The sequence below is a fragment of the Suncus etruscus genome, chromosome 13 (assembly GCF_024139225.1).
Source record: "Suncus etruscus isolate mSunEtr1 chromosome 13, mSunEtr1.pri.cur, whole genome shotgun sequence".
Taxonomy (NCBI): Eukaryota; Metazoa; Chordata; class Mammalia; order Eulipotyphla; family Soricidae; genus Suncus; species Suncus etruscus.
Genome location: NC_064860.1, coordinates 78,148,782 through 78,168,907, shown reverse-complemented (window position 1 = coordinate 78,168,907; position 20,126 = coordinate 78,148,782). Strand labels below are relative to the sequence as shown.

Below are 20,126 nucleotides of genomic sequence, written 5' to 3'. Positions count from 1 at the left end.
AGCATTTATATAAGCATTTTGGTGAGTGTAATTTTTGGGATCGCATCTGTATATGTTCTGGGTTTACTCCTGTCTCTGAGGAATCATTTCTTGAGGTGTATGGAAGACTATATGGGAATGGGTCAAATAAAAGTAGACTGCATGCGAGGCAAATACCCTTCCCAATACACTGTTCCCTGTCAAATCTACATGCACCTTTTTTTTGCAACTAATTTGACCAAACAATATGTAGACACTTGAGTTTAAATACTTTCCTCCCCCCCCTTTCTCTCTCTCTCCCTCCCTCCCTCTCTCTCTCACCTTCTCTCTCCCTTATACCTCAATGCTTATATTTTTTTGTCCCCAATTCACAATACAGACCAGGCAAAGACCCTGGGTTGAGGTGTATATGGGGTGAATTTACTGTACCTCCTCTTTCAATGCCTATTCTTTTGGGGGAACTTTCTAGATAATTTAACAACAAAATTACTTTAGACTTTTTGTTTATAACAACCTAAATAAATTATCTAAAGATCAAACATAAAATTGCTATTGCTTAGAATATTTGATATTTTACTATGAAAAAGCGTAAGTCTTTTGCTTTATTTTTTTTTGTCTGTTTATTGTTTTGGAGACTCAGAAGCAATGCTCAGGGATGACTCCTAGTAATCTTGTTATCCTGCTAGTGTTGCAAGTGTGGAGACCATTTGGAATGCTGAAAATTAAACCTGGGTCAGATGCATGCAAAGTAAATGCTCTATCTGCTGTACCCATTGCTTTGGTTCCACTACAAAGAAAGTTTTAAATTTATCCAATCATAAATATAATAAACTAGCATTTTGGGATTTTAGAGGGGCGTAGAATATTTGATAATTTGTCAGAACTCTATGAATTTTTTAACCAAGGCATAGAAGGAAAATGGACAATTTGTTTGTTTTATTTTGTATTTTTCCCCAGGAGTTATTAAAATTAGGATCTCATACATTAGTCATGTACTCTATAAATGAGCTATAATCTCTGCTCAAAAATAAAATTTTTTTATTCTGCTTTGGACTGGATAGTAGTTAAACAAAATAAGTCTAAATATTTAATAAAATATTTTTATATATCATAAAACAATAAAAAATATTTAGCCCTAAATTTGATTATTTTTTCCATTACTATTTTCCTTTCTTATGAAAGTAACTTGGACATATTACTCAAAATAAAAATTATATATGCAGTGAAACTAATTTCTTTTGGTTTTGAAATGAAAAAGTGAAAGGATTTTATGGCTCATTTGCAATTTGATTATTTTTTAGATTATAGATATATATATATATCTACTATAAAATAAATATTGAAGTTAAGGCAGATAGAAAATTATCTTTGTGCTATGTCTGTATAAATGCAATATTACTACTAATACTCTACTACCGCAGTGTGTCTCTCTCCTAATAGCCTTGAATGTTGGAGATGTTTTCATTAGAATTTTAAAATAACCATAAGCAGTAAAATAGATAATTATAAAAATTATAAACATTATAAAAAAGATAAAGAATATCCTAAAATTTCATGCTAACAAGAATTTTTTTGTTTTGGGGTTACACTTGGCAGCATTCAGGGGTTACTCCTGGCTCTGAACTCAGAAATCAACACTGCCAGGCTAGGGAAACCATATGTGATACCAGGAACCAAACCATCATCTATCCTGGGTGGGCTGCATGCAAGAAAAATGCCGCACCATTGTGCTCTCTCTCTCTCTCTCTGGCTCCTAATAAGAATGTTTTAGTTGGGGGCTAGAGACATAGAACAGTGACAAGGAGCTTACCTTACATGTGAACCACCGGCTTCAATCACCAGCATGCCATCTGCCACCAAGCCTGCCAGGAGTAATCTTTGAGTGCAGAGCCAAGAGTAACCATTGAGTACCACTGATTGTGGTGCAAAAATATAAAAAAGAATATTTAAGTTTTATAGTTATTATAATTTACTTGAAGTAGTTGAGATTTTAAACTATAACTAGTCAAAACTAATTTTATTTAGATTTATGATTAATACGGTCTTTATGTTAGATATTCCCAGAACTATGTTTTTTTTATCTTTCTGTGATTTGTCACATATTTATTCATAAATATTTAAAATTTGTCAATTCTCAAAGTAAAATGCATCATGGAAATGAGAACCATACACTTAATCCAGGAAAAGAACAACAATAGTGTGCTTTCATTGCATGTGATTGACCCAGGTTCTATCTTGGGATCCTCTAAGCTTCATCAAGAGTGATCCCTAAGCACAGAGCCAGGAGTACATTTGAAGCACAACTAGTTTGAACCAAAAATTAAAAAAAGTAAATATATGGATTCTATGATACATATAACTAACTCAAAGAAATAGTTTAAAAACATGTAAATGTTAACTCGATATTATGACTATGACTTTTATTTTGTTTTTAAAAATAGGAGAATTTCGGTACCGGACTGATAGCCCAGCAGTAGGGCATTTGCCTTGCATGCGGCTGACCCAGGATAGACCTCATTTTGATTCCCAGCATCCATATGGTCCCCCAAGCCAGGAGCGATTTCTGAGCACATAGCCAGGAGTAACTCCTGAGCATCACTGAATGTGGACCAAAACCCCCCATAAAATAAATAAATAAGTAGAAATAGGAGAATTTTCAGAAGAGATAGCTCAACAGATTGAGCACACACTGTATATGCAGGGGGCCAAGTTTCAATCACTATTATCATTGGTAGCACCAGTAGGAACTCATGAGCATGAACCTAGGAGTGGCTCCAGGCACTGTCAGAAATTAATAAAAGTCACCTTAAGAACTAGAACTTTCAAAGCTCAAATTGTAAAAATACTGTTTCACTATAGTAATTAAACAAGAGATAGTATATAAATATCTCAATCATTTTATTTATTATTGCTAGTGTTTCTGAAAAACACCTTTCAGTGACAGATTGATTTTTCATTAAAAATTCTCAAAGAAATTCATAACTTAAACATATTAGTGGTTACATTCATAGCCAATATATATAATTTCAATTAATATATGCTTTCATTTTTCTCTGAATAAAATATGAAATAGACCAATAAATTGAATATTTTAGAATATGCATCAACATATATTTGATCAACAATATGTAAACATTCAATAATTATAAAATAAGAGATAAAATAAAATATATAGGAAGAAGAACCAGAGAAATTGTACAGTATTTAGAACATTTTTTTTCTTTGTTGGTGTTTGGGTCACACCTGGCAGTGCTCAGGGGTTACTCCTGGCTATGAGCTCAGAAATTGCTTCTGGCAGGCTCAGGGGACTATATGGGATGCCCGGATTCAAACCATCATCCTTCTGTCCTTCTGCATGCAAGGCAAAAACCCTGCCTCCATGCTATCTCTCTGGCCCCTAGAATATTTTCTTTACCAAAGGCCAGACTCAGTTCTATCCCTACAAATGTATATGATTCCCTGAGTCATTCCAGTAGTGCTCCCTAAGCACAGAGAAAAAGTAAATCCCAAACACCTTCAGGTTTATCCTATTATTACAATAATACAATATATGCGACTATAATTTAAAGTCACACCTTCTTTAAAAGTCATATACATATGTATTGCATTTTAGACTTTCTACAAGATTTTATAAAGCAAGCTTAAATGATTTATGCATATGTAAAACAAAGTACCTTCCCCAACAAAAACAAACATTGTAAAAATATAGTAGAGTTGAGGCATAAACTTGCACAAAAAGTTACATATTTATTAAATAAAGTTCATTATTAAATAGAGAAATATTATACATCGAGTAATAAGGAGTCATTGTAAAGGGCTAGTCTCTCTTTGCATTGAGATGCACTAAAGTTCTCATGCACTTGAGATACAAAGAAAGGTACTAGCATGTTGAAATCACTGAATTTGAAGAATTCTCTTTTAAGGAAAGAAAATGGTAAGTGACTTTTTCAATGTCACATGGTGTATTCATTAATTTCAATGTGGACCTGTATATGAATAACATCAATATCATGGCATAATAGCTCTTGAAATATCTCACACATATAAATTGTAATAAACAATTATAATTCCCACACTGTAAAAATAATGATTTCTATTATATTTATTTTAGAAAATAGCACTTGGTTTGGCAAAGCGCCCAGGGCTAAAACAGCAATTTTATAACTCTAATACTAATTAATACTATAATACCAAATTAAATAAAGCTGAAATCATTTCTTAGAGAACAACATTTTATACTAAGATATTTATTGAAGCTAATTTCACTTTGTAATAGCTTAGAATTTCAAATTAGCTGGAGTATTTTTCATAATGATAAATGTATTTCTATCGTAATGAACTGCGGTTTGGACCCTTGCTGAGAATGACCATTATTTCTTATTCTATTGAGTTCTAGATCCAAGGCCTGCCAAAAAACTAATTCTTCATTTGCTCAGCATGGAAGTTAATTTAAATTATTAATTTTCTTTATGAACTCAGCTATAATTGTATATAGTGTGCATAGTCTAACATTAATAGTGGTCTAAGTGTTAAATTTTTGAAAAGCATGTATTCTTTTAATACTTCCTGTCTAAATTAGAGCTTATTTAATTTTTAGGTAATTACACCTTCTTTATAGGTCATATACATATGCATTGCATTTTAGGCTTACTGTAATTTTTACTAAGCAAGATGCACTGATTTATGCAGAGTAAAACAAGTATTAAAAAGAGTATCTATATGTGTGTACAAAAATATACACACCACAAACTTTAATATGCCTACACAATATGTAATATTCCTTACTACACAATATATTTGGTGTTGCTATATGAAAGTTGGTTTTGAATTCTATAAAACAGAATTTTGTGATATGTTTGCTATTATGTTGCTGAATAAAAACATAAACCCTCAGAATTTCAGGAGGAATTTTCAAAAAGTATTTTTGCAGAAAGCATACCTTATCTGACTCAAGACAATAATATGAATTGTGGGAAGACCTCTATATATCACATATGTAAAAAATAAAAAAACTGTATTTTATAATAAATTTAATTATGTATGTTGTATTCCCTCACAATGCAATATGATTCATAAATAGAAATTCATAACTCAGTATTATATTTCAAAATTATAATTTAATTACAGTATACCAAATTACTCCTTTCAGATAGATAAGGGAGTGAGGGGAGAAAGAAAAAGATGTGAACTCAAAGTGACATAAGAATTTTCAAAAAGGTATTTAGTCATCTTTGTGGCAAAAGGTGTTCGTGAAGATATAGCAATTGTGTATATCAAAATAAAAACATAAAAGTTAACACTATTGGGGCCAGAAGATAATACTGCCCTAAGTGTTTACTTTGCTTCTGGTTTTTTTTTACAGTGTTCAAAGGTTAACAGTGTTGTGTTACCTAAAATAAAAAATGTAAAATTTAGAAACTAAAATTGTGTTCAGTTTAGCAAAATATGCACCACAAAAACACAAAAACAACATCAATGTGATCCCTTTTCTCATATGTACTCTCCTCACTTCCGTCCTGGTATGCAGGTTTGTAGTCTTGGTCTGGAGAGAGAATATAATGATAATGCAATTGTTTTGCATGCCTCTAAGTTAGGCTTGATCATCAGTACCCTATTAAGTTTCTTGCATCTTTCCAGGAGGGATCCCTGAGAACAGAGTGATGCGTAAGCCATGAACAATGCTGGGTGTGAACCCATAACAAACAAAACATAGTCTAATCTATATCATAGGGTTTATTATTATTATTATTATTATTATTATTATTATTATTATTATTATTATTATAATCCTTAAAAATAAGTATGATTGGGAGTCTGGATAGAGAGTATAACAGTTAGGGTTCTTCTTCCATGCAGACCGCAGGATTTGATCCCTGACAGCATATATTGTCTCTCCAGTACCACAGGACTGAACCATAAGTGCCGATTCAGTAGTCGCCCATAGCATGAATAGTTGTTATCCTCGAACTAAATTTATTTAGTTAATACAATCAAAGCTTATGGCATGCTAACTAATGTTGCTGCAGTGATTATCGATATTATGACTGCTATACTCTGAGTAAACAACTTTGATACAGAAAACCATTCAGCGCATTAAACTGAGTTCAACAGCCTCTGAAGACATGCTGAGTCCCTCCTGGCACCTATCTAGTTAGGCAGCAATAGACCATGAACTCATTCAATTTCACCAATGTGGCTGAACCAGGTAATCAATGATTTTGAACTGGATATAGAAAGAACTTTTTCTTGTTTCTGCTGCCATCTTTTGCACCCAAGAACTTATTTGTCCTGGAACTCAAGAGATAGTACAGCGGATAGAGGACCTGCTTTGAAAAACAAACACAGGTGACCCAGTTTTAATTCTGACATCCAGTATTGTTCTTGAGCACCTCTCCACATAATGTCTGAGTATAGATCCACTAGTTACCTTGAGCATTATGAAGTGTTGTACAAAGAGATTATTTATCTTATAATTGAAGTCTTATCTGTTGACATCTATTGATAGTCATTCCCTTGTCCCTTCCTTGGAAACTGTCAACATGAATGCTTTTCTGAGTTTTATGTTTTTAAATAATACATATAAAAGTAATTACATATAGCCTATGTATTTATGATAAGTGTTATTTTAATATATATTGCCAAGAAATAATTTCTTCTAGCTTTATTTTATTTCTCTAAAATATAAATTTAAGTTATCTGAAAACTAATTTTATGTAACAAAACTCGAAAAATGTAAAATTAAAAAATTAAATACTACTAAAAGTTCTACTTTAGAGGCACAATTTAAGTATTTAAATGTTTCCATATATTATTAATATAATAAGTTCTCTATTATTAAAACATAGAGTAACATGCTGTGAATATTATTAATGCTAAAGGACTTAAAGTATTTTGGAAATTTTTTCAGTTAGAAGAAGAATACTGGAGGGTTGAGGGCAGTAGGGGAAGTTGTATATCAAAATAGTTGTGTTTAAAATTTTCCACATAAGTCAGAACTTTTAGTTGACTTTATAATAAATATTTTAAATGGCTCAGAATGCCCATTTACAAAGCTGGGGTTCTGAGAAAGATATTGGCGAGTTGAACTTGACTCACCTGATTTCCATAATAATCCTTAGTCAAAAGTAAAGACCACCTGATTCTGCTTATATATGGTTGAACCAGAAAATACTATTTAATTCATTGAAACAGTTACTTACTGCTACCCTGGTGACCTGGGACTACTGATATAGCTTCCACCGATAGTGAACTTCAAATAAACAGCCCTCTATAGGTACCACTCCAATATAGTACACAATACTTTGATGTTCCCAAAGCATCAATTTCCTTCCAAAATTTTTTTTGGTGGGGAGGAAACACCCTGTTGTTGTGTATGTAAACATTTCCATGGGATTGTTATGTTACTGATCCTACCATGATTGGTGATTGTGCCCTATCCTAGGGTGTAACCTGGCATTCTGCTCCCACCCTAGGATGGTACCTGATTCTGTTATATAAAAGCAAGGTCTGTGGAAGGCAGGGACTTCTTTGGAGGGTTGATTCTGGGGCTTTTGGCTTCAGCTATGTCCACTGAATAAAGCTGTTATCTTCTGAAGCCTGACTGCTTGTTAGCTTTTTACCCACCGCATTCACCTCAGAACTGCCAGCTGAACAGGGTGGCGGAGGCGTGCTCCGAGCTGGAGAAGAAAGACCTCATCCTCCATCAGTCAGCCCCATCAAGGGTGACTTGCAACACCTGTAACTCTCAGGGTTACTCTTGATTATGCACTGAGAAATTGGTCCTGGCTCCAGGGACCTTATGGGATGCTGGGGATTGAACCCAGGTCCCTTCTAGGTCAGCCGCCTGCAAGGCAACACTTTACCCCAGTGCTATCTTTCCGGCCCCTACATCAATGTTTTTACAGTAGAAGTAGACAAATGATAGGTTGTATCTTAAGCATTCAATTAGAGACAACAGAATCCCTGAAAAAAAAAAAAAGTTGTACTAACAAATACTAACTTGTAAACTAATTCAAGATGTTTAGCAAAGTAAAAACTTTTAAATTGAGTATAAGGCCCCTCAGTTTAAAAATATTTTAGTCTAGGGCCCGGAGAGAGAGCACAGCGGCGTTTGCCTTGCAAGCAGCCAATCCAGGACCAAAGGTGGTTGGTTTGAATCCCGGTGTCCCATATGGTCCCCCGTGCCTGCCAGGAGCTATTTCTGAGCAGACAGCCAGGAGTAACCCCTGAGCACTGCCGGGTGTGGCCCAAAAACCAAAAAATATTTTAGTCTACTTTCCTTTTTAGAAATGCTACATTAGGGGCCGGCAAGGTGGCGCTAGAGGTAAGGTGTCTGCCTTGCAAGCGCTAGCCAAGAAGGACCACGGTTGGATCCCCTGGCGTCCCATATGGTCCCCCGAAGCCAGGGGCAATTTCTGAGCGCTTAGCCCGGAGTAACCCTTGAGCATCAAATGGGTGTGGCCCTAAAAACAAAAACACAAAACAAAACAAAACAGAAATGCTACATTAGTATGATTAAAAATAAATTCAGTAAATTATTTCAAATGACACAGAGGAAGATTTCCACCCCTACCTTTAATTTTATTAATGATTTGCATCCCCTGTATATTATAAAAATGTCCTAAATAAAGAATTCAAATATATTTTGAATAAATAACAAATGGTGAAATAAATAAATTTTCCCCTGACATTCTATTTCCTGAGATGCTTAGAAACAGTTTATTAAAGGGCTAGTGCACATGTTGTGCCTATAGGAGATCTGGGTTCAATCTTTGATGCTGCATAATCTGTTAGTATTGTCAGAGCAACCCCCAAAATTCATCAAAGAACCTCTGAACAAAGCCAGCTGTGGTTCAAGAATCAAACAGAAAGAAAAAAAGAAAAGCAACTAAATTTTCAGAGAAAAGTGCTTCTTATTTACCTTTATTATTTCACATAGAGGTTGATAAATTATGTTCACCTAAGTACTTTGCAATTTATTATTACATTTCATATTTCCCGATTGTTTTTGAAACATACTCAGCTCACTCCTGCATTTGTGCTTAATGATCCTTTATGGCAGGAGTTGGAGGGCTATATTGGTGTGATAGGAAACGAAGTCAATAGTATTGCTCTGTCCCCTAAACTAAAAGGCCTTATTATTTAATAAAGAAAAGTTGGAAATAAGCCAACAACTGTCATGTTTATAACATAAATAGTAGAACATGTGTTTTAATTTGCCACATATTAGTAACTGACCTAGAAATAAATCTTCATATCCCTACTTAATTCTTTTCTTTAAAACAACTCTATCAGTTTTATTAATAGTAGCAATCATGGATTTCTTACTACGGCCACTATTATAGTATCATGAGATAGACAAAATATTCTTACCATTAAGATAGGTTATAAAGATGTTGAATGTTGAGATTGAATGATGGGGTGTCTTTATGTATGTGCATGTATGAGCTTGCAATTGAACTCCACACCCAAAATACTGACTAAAAGATATAAATAGTATGTATTTTAGAGCTTATCATTTCAAGGGTTCTTTTTATAGTATTAGCAATTGTACCATATCTTAATGCACGAGAACTTTCCAAATAAATGAGCTGTCTTATCACCCTTAACACAGAAGCTAAACAGTTTCCTGTTACTCACTCAGGTAATGAGCCTACACAATTGTAGTCCTCCCTCCAACAGAGAAGGAATTGGATATTGGCCTTTTTTCTTTCTCAAACTTTTAAATATATTATATCAGCTGCCAAACAGCAATATGAGCATCTAACATTCCCTTAAAAGAAACGTCGAGCTCAGCTTCTCAACAGCAAATAAGTAGCCAGAACATTTTGTAAATTTTCCCTCTGAAATCACAGAGAAGAAACTCAATATACTCACCAATGACCCTTATCAAATAGCAACTTTGTGGAATGCTCTTTGCCGTCATAGTCTCTCTGGAGGTTAATAACTCTAATGGGAAGGCAATGTTCCATTGGCTATTATTCTTACCAGCAGTGAGAGTTGAAGAAAGATGCATCCATTAATTCTGTGCTCTCATTGTAGAATATGAGGTCCCTGTGGAACTATCTTTACTTCTCTTTGAAAATTAATTGTAGTTTTTAGTACTTATTTATAGCTGAAGTTTAGATCCCTGCTCCTAGATCTCTGATGAATCTTAAACTATCAGTGAGTGGGCTTGATAGGTTTTGTTTTGTTCCTTCCAGAGTTAATATCACAAATTTTATTTCATGAATGTGGTTTTTTTTTTTTTGGAAATTTGTTCTTTTGTTCAGTTATAAATTTATAAAGAATAAACCTTATATTTTTTTCCAAATAGAAAGGCAATTCCCACATTGGTTCTAAATGGATTTAAACATGTTGATTTGATTAGGAGGGAAATGTTATATTTTATATTTGTAAATTATAAATATATTAAATTCATTAACTTCTCTGATGAAAATAATTAGTTCACATAATAAGTAATTTCATATACTAGAGATGTGGCTAGGCTAGATATGACACTTATAATTTGGATTTATACCAAAAAAAGGCTGATGTTAAAGGTGATTGGATGGTGACAAATGACATGATTTGAGCTCCCATTTGATCCAGCAATTCTACTACTAGGAATATGCCTTTGAAATACAAAAAAAAAAAAAAAAAAAACAAAACAAAAAACAGAAAAACCTTTTGCTTTTCGATGTTCAACACTGCACTATTTACAATATCCAGAATCTAGAAATAACCCAGGTGCCTGAGAATATATGAGTTAGTATAAAGAAAAAATATCTACACAATAGAATATTATTCAACTGTTCAGAAAAAAAGAAGTAATAAAATTTGCTTATACATGATGAAGATAGTGAGTATTATTATTCTTAGAGAAATTAAGGAAATTAGACAGAGAGGGGTAGACCTAAAATAATTTCACTCTTGTCTAAAGAAATTGTGGTACTGGGCTGGAGCTATAGCACAGAGGTAGGGCTTGTGGCTAAACAAAGATATAATATGCATCTGTTAGGAAAAACAAACTCATGGAACTTGCCTATCCATGAATGTACATGCAGACTATCATGTTGAGTGATATGTGTCAGATACACATATAGATATATAGATATAAATATACATACATATATAGAATAGTCTCACTTTTATGTGGTATTTAAGAAAAATAAAAAATGTATGATAACAATACCCAGAAACAATAGAGATGCAGGCCGGAAGGACCAGTCTATGATATGAAGCTTACCACAAAGAGTGGTAAGTAAGTGCAGTTAGAGAAATAACTGCATTGACAACTACTACGACAATGTTAGTGAGAGAGAAATAGAAATCCTATTCCTAAGACCAGCAGTGGTTGGGGGAGGATGGAAATGGGGAACATTTGTGGTGGGAAAAATGTAACCTGGTGAAGGTTGGTGTAAGTTGGATGACTGAAAACCAAGTATGATTTGTAACCATGGTGCAAAATGTTCTGTTTTATAATATTTTTGAGAATTTTATTTATTAGTACCTGGACCTGGGTATCTACCTCTTTCCTGAAATCGAGAAAATAAATTCACTGAATTTTCTTCAGCTCTCCCTTTTCTATTATCCTGTGATTCTGAACTATGATTTAAAATTTCCTTTTAATGTTGTCCCACAAATTAATTTTTTAACACTGTGTTTTCTTTTCTCTTATTTTTGATGGCTTATCCTAAAGGTCATTGTTTTTATCTTTGGCTTCTTTTATTTTACCATTGTATTTTTGTGTCAATAATCTTTGTTATTGTTGCTTTTTTGTTTTTGTATTGTTGTTATTTTTTGTACCACAGTAATACTGTCTAGGCTTTGCTCCTCTTTGGTACTTAAACTGGTAGTGCTTGGATGATGATATGCAATGCCAGACTCGGTAGACTCAGACTCGGTAGAGTGCAAGGCAATTATCTTAACTCAATATTATTTCTTCGGCCCAACTTTTGTTTGAACTATTTTCATAATTTCTTTGACACTTGTAAACTTTACATTTGCTAATTTTATCATCAAGTTTCATCATAGAGTTTAGAAAATATGAAGGTTTGTTCTTCCTTTTCTTTCATTTCATCTGTTAGTAGAGCTTAGAGATACGTTTCTAATATTCGATTGCAGTTCTGAGTGGATTTACTTTTAGAATGAATGTTTCATGCCCTTTCAAATTTGCTTGGAAACTCTTCTCCTTGTCCTGCTCACCAAAATTTTTATGCACTCCAACTCCAAATAAACAAAATGCCGTTTATATTATAATTTATTATGACAAGGTATTAGTTAATTAAAATGCTACTATAAATTTAGACACTGAAAATGAATTGTAGTGAACTTTGATGACTGGAAAAATCTAAGAGGAAACAAAAACTTACCGTATTTTTCATTCTATAAGACGTATCTGACCATAAGACATGCATAGTTTTTAGATTCTCTCCTCCTTCTTACTCAGTCTTTAGCTCCAAGAGGCATTTGCTCCATAAGATGCCCTTTTTGTGGAAAAGTGCATTTTGTGCTATAAAATATACGGTAATTCACTTAAGAGTGAATTTATCATTCTCTTAAGACTCAAACTTTAGTGTACAAAATAATTCACTGGGCTACTTTACAAGACCAGATTTCCTATGCTAGACATATTTAAGAGCACACCTAAAGGAAAGAAAAAAGGTTTCAACCCTTGTTCAAGGTTCATCTAGATAATTCGGTTTATCACTACTGCTTGAATTTTTTAATAAAACTTACCTCTCAATACTCACAAATACCCAGAAATTATATCAGTTATAATTTGACTATGAGAAATATTGTCATATCACCATATTAGTGTATGAAGTGTCTTACTTTATAATGTATAACTACACAATCATTTTGTGTACTTGTTTCCATATATTTGCATAGAAAAAAGGGCTTTTTCACTCTCGTATCCAAGTGTTCATTGCTGAAAAGAGTGGGAAAGATATTTATCATATGAGGAAACAATGAGAAAAAGCTGAATCATGGTAATATAATTTTACTAGTTTAGTCAATTACTTTCTGAAGTAAATTGTCCTCTGAAAATTTTAGGCTAAAACTTCCTAATTTCTGAGCCGGATGGTGGCACAGTGGTAGGGCTTTTGCCTTGCACGGAGCTTACCTAAGTCAGGGTTCAATCCTTAATGTCCCATATGGTCCCCTGAGCATGGAACAATTTCTGAGCACATAGCCAGGACTAACCTCTGAGCATTCCCAGGTGTGGCCCAAAAACAAAAGCAAAAACAAAACAATAAAAATACCTTCCAAAATTAATTTTACTTTTATTTATCATTACTCATTTAAATTTGTTTAGTTATTATTATTATATTTTATTTAACACCAGGTTTACAAGGTTGTCCATAATAGTTTTTTACAAATAAAATTATTCATAATTGATTGACAGTCATACAATGTACAACAACCGTCATTCATACACATTCCCTGCCAACAACGGTCTTTAGTTTTACTTCCACACTCCTCCTCTGCATGAATCTTTATCATGACTCTTGCTATAACTCTTGAGTTATAACTCAAACACAAATATGACATTATTTCTTAATTGTTACTAAAAAAGTATACTAATGTTTTATTTTATGTACATTTACATGCGTAGTATATATTAAACAACACAAATTATATCTAGTTATATGATTCCAAATATAAATAATTAAAAATACAACTTTGAGGACACTTTAAAAATAACAGAGCACTAAATATGATCTCCTCAGCACTACCTGGAGTTATTTTTATGTAAGCCCTAATCACTGCCAGGTATGATCCCAAATTATTAAAACTAATGCAACAGAAATTACTGTTTTCACTCGATTTTCTCTTCAGTAACTTATAAACATAAACAGAAATAAAACAACTAAGACTAAAATTATTTTCATATCCTATTAACTCTTGCTCAGAAGTAAAATGCTAATATTGTTGTTTACTAGATTTACAGGCTATATTCTCACTTAAAACAATGTATACTGCATAGCTATGAGAAAAGTAATACTGTAAAAACAAAAACTTTGTATTGCTCTACTTCTATACACATCACTTTAGTGATTAATTCTGATAAAAATGATTTTTAAAAAGTAAATTATTTGACAATTATAAATTGTATTGAGGTTATTGTGACTGTTTCTGTGCCTATTTTTGGCAAAATAATAGCTTCCAGAGATGTCCATGACTGGATCTCAGAACTTCCAAATGTATTACAAAATATTATTAGTAAATGTGATTAAGATTGCTAAGATGTATAATTATTATGTATTAAACATATGACTAATTAAATCACCAAAATCTTTTTATAAATAAGGCGAATTTCAATTCACAAAAATATTGAGATACCTTTTTTTTTTAACTTAGAAGATGGAGGAAACCAATTTATCAAGAAATGCAGGCAGCCTTGAGAGGCTGGAAATGACTGAGAAATGGATATTCCCTTAACAGGCAGCAGAAGCTTGCAGCGCTACCAGTCAATATGTGACCTGTTAAAGTCCATTTGGAGTTCCAGCTCTAAACAATATACAAATAACAAATGTGTGTTATTTGAAGACATTGAATTTTAGAAATTTATTTTTGAGATACTTCCTTTTTTTGTAGAAATCATTTTTATATTTTTATTGCTTTTCCAAGTTTTATTTACATATCATTATTTGTGATACCATGAAAAATTATTTTAAGTATATTTTTACAAAATCAAATGCAAACTAATATTACTATGCTTTAGGTCACCACTTTAGTTAGTGACACCACTCATTACTGATGCTATTTGGACTAAAGTCTCCTATGCACAAGTTTTCTGGAAGATTCTAGCTGGTAGTTGAGCAAGTATATCTATGCCCTTGGCTCTCTGCTCTTGACCTAATGGCACAAAATAGAGGCATTAACTGACTTGATGAGGAGTAGAGTGCCAGTGACCATTTCAAGTGCGAACAGATTCAACAGTGTAAAATTGCAGTACAGAGTTCCCCATGAGCTCAGTTAAACTTCATCTGAAAACAACTCTTGTAGAACATTTTTTCCTTTTCTATCTTAAATTCCTCAGTCTTGATCTGTTTTCTTGAAGGCATACTCCTAAATAAATTGCTAATATTTAAATAAAAATCACAAGCTCTCTATGGAATCATGACAAATAATTACAAATTACCGCTTATTTTTCTAAAATAATTTAATCTATTTTTGCTAATTTTTTATTAATATAGAACACAGTGATTTAATAAGATAAGATAGTAGAACCTTTCTTTTATACTAAATTAATTAAAGACTAAATATGTATGATTTGTGATGCTTTTATTTTTACTCATTTTTTACCTGGAAATTTTATTCTAAATTATACTACCATTATATGTTTACTCATACCACTGTTTTTTGATAACTATGTAGAATTACTATATCTCATTCACTGTTGGCTATTCAGATGTAAAACCTTTTTTCAACATTAATAAAATTTATATATGTTAAATGCAAATAATGACTATACTTGCATTCATTTTTCTTTAGCAAGTTGAGACTTCTTAAAAATTTATTCTATTTATTTATATATAATCAGTATATACGTATATATTATATATACAAACTAAGTATATATAACTTCTACTTGGTACACACACACACACACACACACACACACATATATATATATATATATATATATATATATCTTTTACTGGGTCAAAAGCAGTTTCAGAGAAGAAAAAATAAACATAATAGATTTTTGTCTTTTTTTTTAATATTACCAATACTTCTCCTGAGTGAAAATATACCCAGAGGTGTTTGGAATCAACACGATCACTCTTAGGGCCCATAAATAGACTAACAAATCAAATAAATTTGCTCTACACCTTGAATTATCTCCAAGACTTATTTAATAAAATACCATTGCAATATAATATGGTTTTCATTTCCCAGAACATATATTCAAATAAGTAATCTGAGTAATATTGGGAAAATACAACCTACAGTTTACTTCAAAGTCTTGTAACTATACTGTTGAAATAATAATATTCAGAATCCTCCAACATTGCTAAAAGAATAAACACTTTAACACACATAATAACATTTAAACAGAACTATAAAAAAGCATATTATTAAAGAGAAATATTCAAAATAAAATATATGTGTGAACTAAATGCTACTGTTAAAAGTTAAAATATTAGTAATCATACTGTCTTGATTAAAATATAGCTTTATAGTATAATTTAATAATGGGGAAAATCATCCCCATTGTATAATAATTTTATCTATTTTGAAAGGGATGTTACACTATATAAATAGTAACATCATTTACTCTATATTTGACCTGCACATTAGTATAGCATGAGACTTAAAAAAATTCTCATTGCCATTTTTATAGTGATTGTGCTGAATATTGTATTGTGGAAAGAACTGTCATTTTGAGAATATTAATTCTATTAATCCATAAATAGGGTATGTGTTATAATTTTATTTTTATATTTTTATTTACATTAATGTTTAAGAAACTTTTACTGTTTTTTTTTGGGGGGGCACACCCGTGATGCTCAGGAGGTACTCCTGGTAGGTGCTCAGAAATCGCTTCTAGCTTGGGGGACCATATACCTTTCTGCAATATGCAAATGCCTTACCGCTGTACTATCTCTCTGCCCCGAGACTTTTCATATTTTTATTAATTTTTTACCTAATTCGTTTAGTTGATTTACAAAAACTTAATTTTGAGAAACAATATGAATAGATATTTTTGTTTTAGTTAGTTTGTTTATTTATTTATTTATTTATTTATTTATTTATATATTTATTTATTTTTGGTCACACCCGGCAATGCTTAGGGATTTACTCCTGGTTCTATGCTCAGAAATCACTCCTGGCAGGCTCAGGGGACCATATGGGATGTCGGAATTCGAACCACCGACCTTCTTCATGCAATGCTAACGCATTACCTCCATGCTATTTCTCCAACCTCTGTTTTAGTTTTTTTAATTATCCCTTTTTATGTCATTATTATATAGAATTGTCTCAGATTCTTTGTATTGACTTTTGGTAGCCTGTGACTTTACTATCAAAGTTTATTTTTCCTAGCAGTTCCATTGGTTTGTTGTTCTTTTTTTAGTTTTCTTAGTACAGTATCATGTTATCTGCAAACAATGATAGTTTTATGTCTTCTATTCCAATTAGTATCCTCTTAATCTCTTACCTTACAGAAGTTCATTAAAATGGATTAAATATATCAATATCAGACCTCAATCTATAAATTCTGTTGAAAAAAACATAAGTAAACCTTTCATGAAATTGATTCTAAGGCATCAATAATGAATCAATGCCATTGAACTAACAAGCAAAAGCAAAAATAAATAAATAGGTTTGCATTATCTAGTAGATAAAGTTTCTTCATTGCAAAATAAATTATGTATAAAATAACAAAACACCCCACAAACTGGGAATATATTTATCCACCACTCATCTTATAAATGGGTAATACCCAAAATAAATAAAACACAAATTTAACAACAAAAACAATAACAAAAGAATAAAACCATCCAAAATATCTAAGAGAAGTTATGACAAATAGGTACATAAAACCCTGCTCTTAGGCATCAGAAAAGAGCAACTCATGACACAATAATACATTTCTTAGCACTTGTGGAATTGATACACACACCATGATCAAATATAATCTCCACTGTCTGGTATGTAGGGAAAAATAAGAATCTTCATTCACTATTGTAGAATGTTGACCAATTCAACCTCTATGGAAAACAATAAGGACACTTCTCTAAAACCTTAGAATTGAGTTTCCATATGACCCAACAAGTCTACTTATTGACCTCTACCTCAAGTCCAAGAATTAACAAAGTATATTTCAAAAAACATTAAATATCAGATGTTAATCTCCTCCCTTAGATCAGCCAAGATCTGGAAACAACTCAATTACCCAAGAACAGATGATTGGACACTGCAATTCTAGTGTGTATATATATATGTGTGTGTGTATGCATATGAATATATGTATATATATAGTATACTACTTAGCTATAAAAATAAATCACAAAATTTGTTACTACATAGACAATAAATGGAGGTGGTTGCTTCATGCAGATTGAAAGAAGTTGGAAGTGGATGGACAATTTAAATATACACATATAACATATAATAAGCAATATTAAGATAAAACATAGGCAAATGTTTAAGAACTTGGGATTTGGTCTACACAACTGATTATATTTGGAGAATTTTTGTTAATGGGAGATGTCTTTGGAACTTGGTAGAAAGAAGCAGGAACTTTGGTGGAGAGCATATTATCAGAATGATTATGTATGAAACCATAATCAATAGCATAATATATCAGAGTAACTTAATAAAATGTGAGATTGGGGAAAGTAACTAACAATTATATATAAACAGTACATAATAAATAAATAAATATGCACATATCCTTCCTGGACCCTGATTTGCACATGTTCTTCTTTTGCACATGTCACTCTAATCAACCAGTCCAAGATGTGGACTTTCCTACTTACATGCTGAGCTGTGTATGACTCTTTCCTTTAAGAAGTCCATTATTGTTTCTTTCTTATTATCTTAAGTCCTTCATCAGTAATTTTCAATAAAGTTTTTTTTTTTAACTTTAAATAATGGAAGAAGGGTCCGGCAGGATATCAAAGTGGTAGGGTGTTTGCCTTGCATGAGGCAGATCCAGGACGAACCTGGTTTGATGCCCACCCAGGCATCCCATATGGTCCCCTTTGCCAGGAGCGATTTCTGAATACATAAAATTATAAAGGAAAATGTTTATAATACTGAAATCTAACTTTTCTCAATAATCTTCTTGCTATGTAAGTAATGTGATGTAATTTTAAAATTATAATTTTAAAATCTTAAAGTATACTTTTAAATCCAAATATTATAGTACTAAATATTCATTGTTGTTTCTTCTTCTGAAATTATATCAGTTGTCAAACAATTTCTGTGAAACAGAAATAACATTTTTCTATCAGTTTTTGAGTGATGTCTATAACTTTCATGAAAAGCCAAACTTAGAAATCACTAAGATTGTACTTACTAGTATATAACCAAGCTAAAATGAACTCATACACAAGAGACAAAAAGGAGATCATGTGTATAAACACATAAAGGACAATAAGAATTAGTTTTACCCTATAGGGATTTACAACTATATTTAGAAAGCAACAGAGTATACATGACAGTTTATACCATCTCTGTATTTTCTTGTCCTCTGGACTTGGGAACACTGACCCAAATAAAAAGGGAAACATTAGGTGACAAACCAGCAGAAAAGGCCAAATAATATCTATTCATCCAGTAAAGTTTTCTAATCTGTTTCAACTTGAAATTCATTCTCCAATAACCTTGAGACTCCAGAAGGATACGGGCCTTTAAAATAAACTTACCTCTGCTTTGTTTTATTTGGTGTGCAGTATTTGTTTGGGGGCAATAATAAATTATTAAACTCATAACTAAAATTTAAGAGTAAATTGAATTTAGGTTTTACATTTAAAAAGAATCTGAAATAAAAATAGAATTATAAAAATATTGATTACTTAAATAAAGGAACTCTGCTACTATTCTATTGTAAAGCTGTTTTTAACCAAGTAAATTTGAAGAACATTTATTCCATAATAAAGAGCTTATCATTGATTACATTGTCAGTATTTTTCCTGTAGATATTTCATACACTTTCATAAAACATCATGGATATTAAAATAATTTCTTTGATGTAAAAGACAAGCTACTACGCATCTAGTATTTTCATGCAGTTATAAAAATCAATATTTTTCCTCTAAAGTATCAAGTAGTTTAAGTGGCTATATATTTAAGCACTTAAAAATACACCAGGTTTAAAGAAAATATCACTGACAAATTATGCATTTCTTGGTAGTATGAAGAAAAGCACTTCATTGTAAGAGATTCTAATGAAGTCAAATGGAAATACACCATAACAAAAACAATGTCCATATGCCATGAATTGATACCAGCTGTTATTCTTTCACACTTTGAGAGGAGGAAAAAAAACAAAAAAATAGAACACCTTGACTATTAAAATGCTAAGAAATAGAGTAGCAACATGATGGTCTTATAAATCTCAAATTCTTTCTTTTAGTAATATTAAAACTGGTAGCAGAGTGACAAGATACTGCATACACACACCAAATTTATCTAAAACTAGAAAA

The 20,126-nt window shown here is 31.9% G+C and overlaps 1 pseudogene; it reads right to left on the bottom strand.

Annotated features, from left to right (window-relative positions):
- Nucleotides 1–332: 332 nt before the first annotated feature.
- LOC126026430 (uncharacterized) lies at nt 333–454 on the bottom strand (annotated as a pseudogene).
- Between the last annotated feature and the right edge of the window lie 19,672 nt (nt 455–20,126).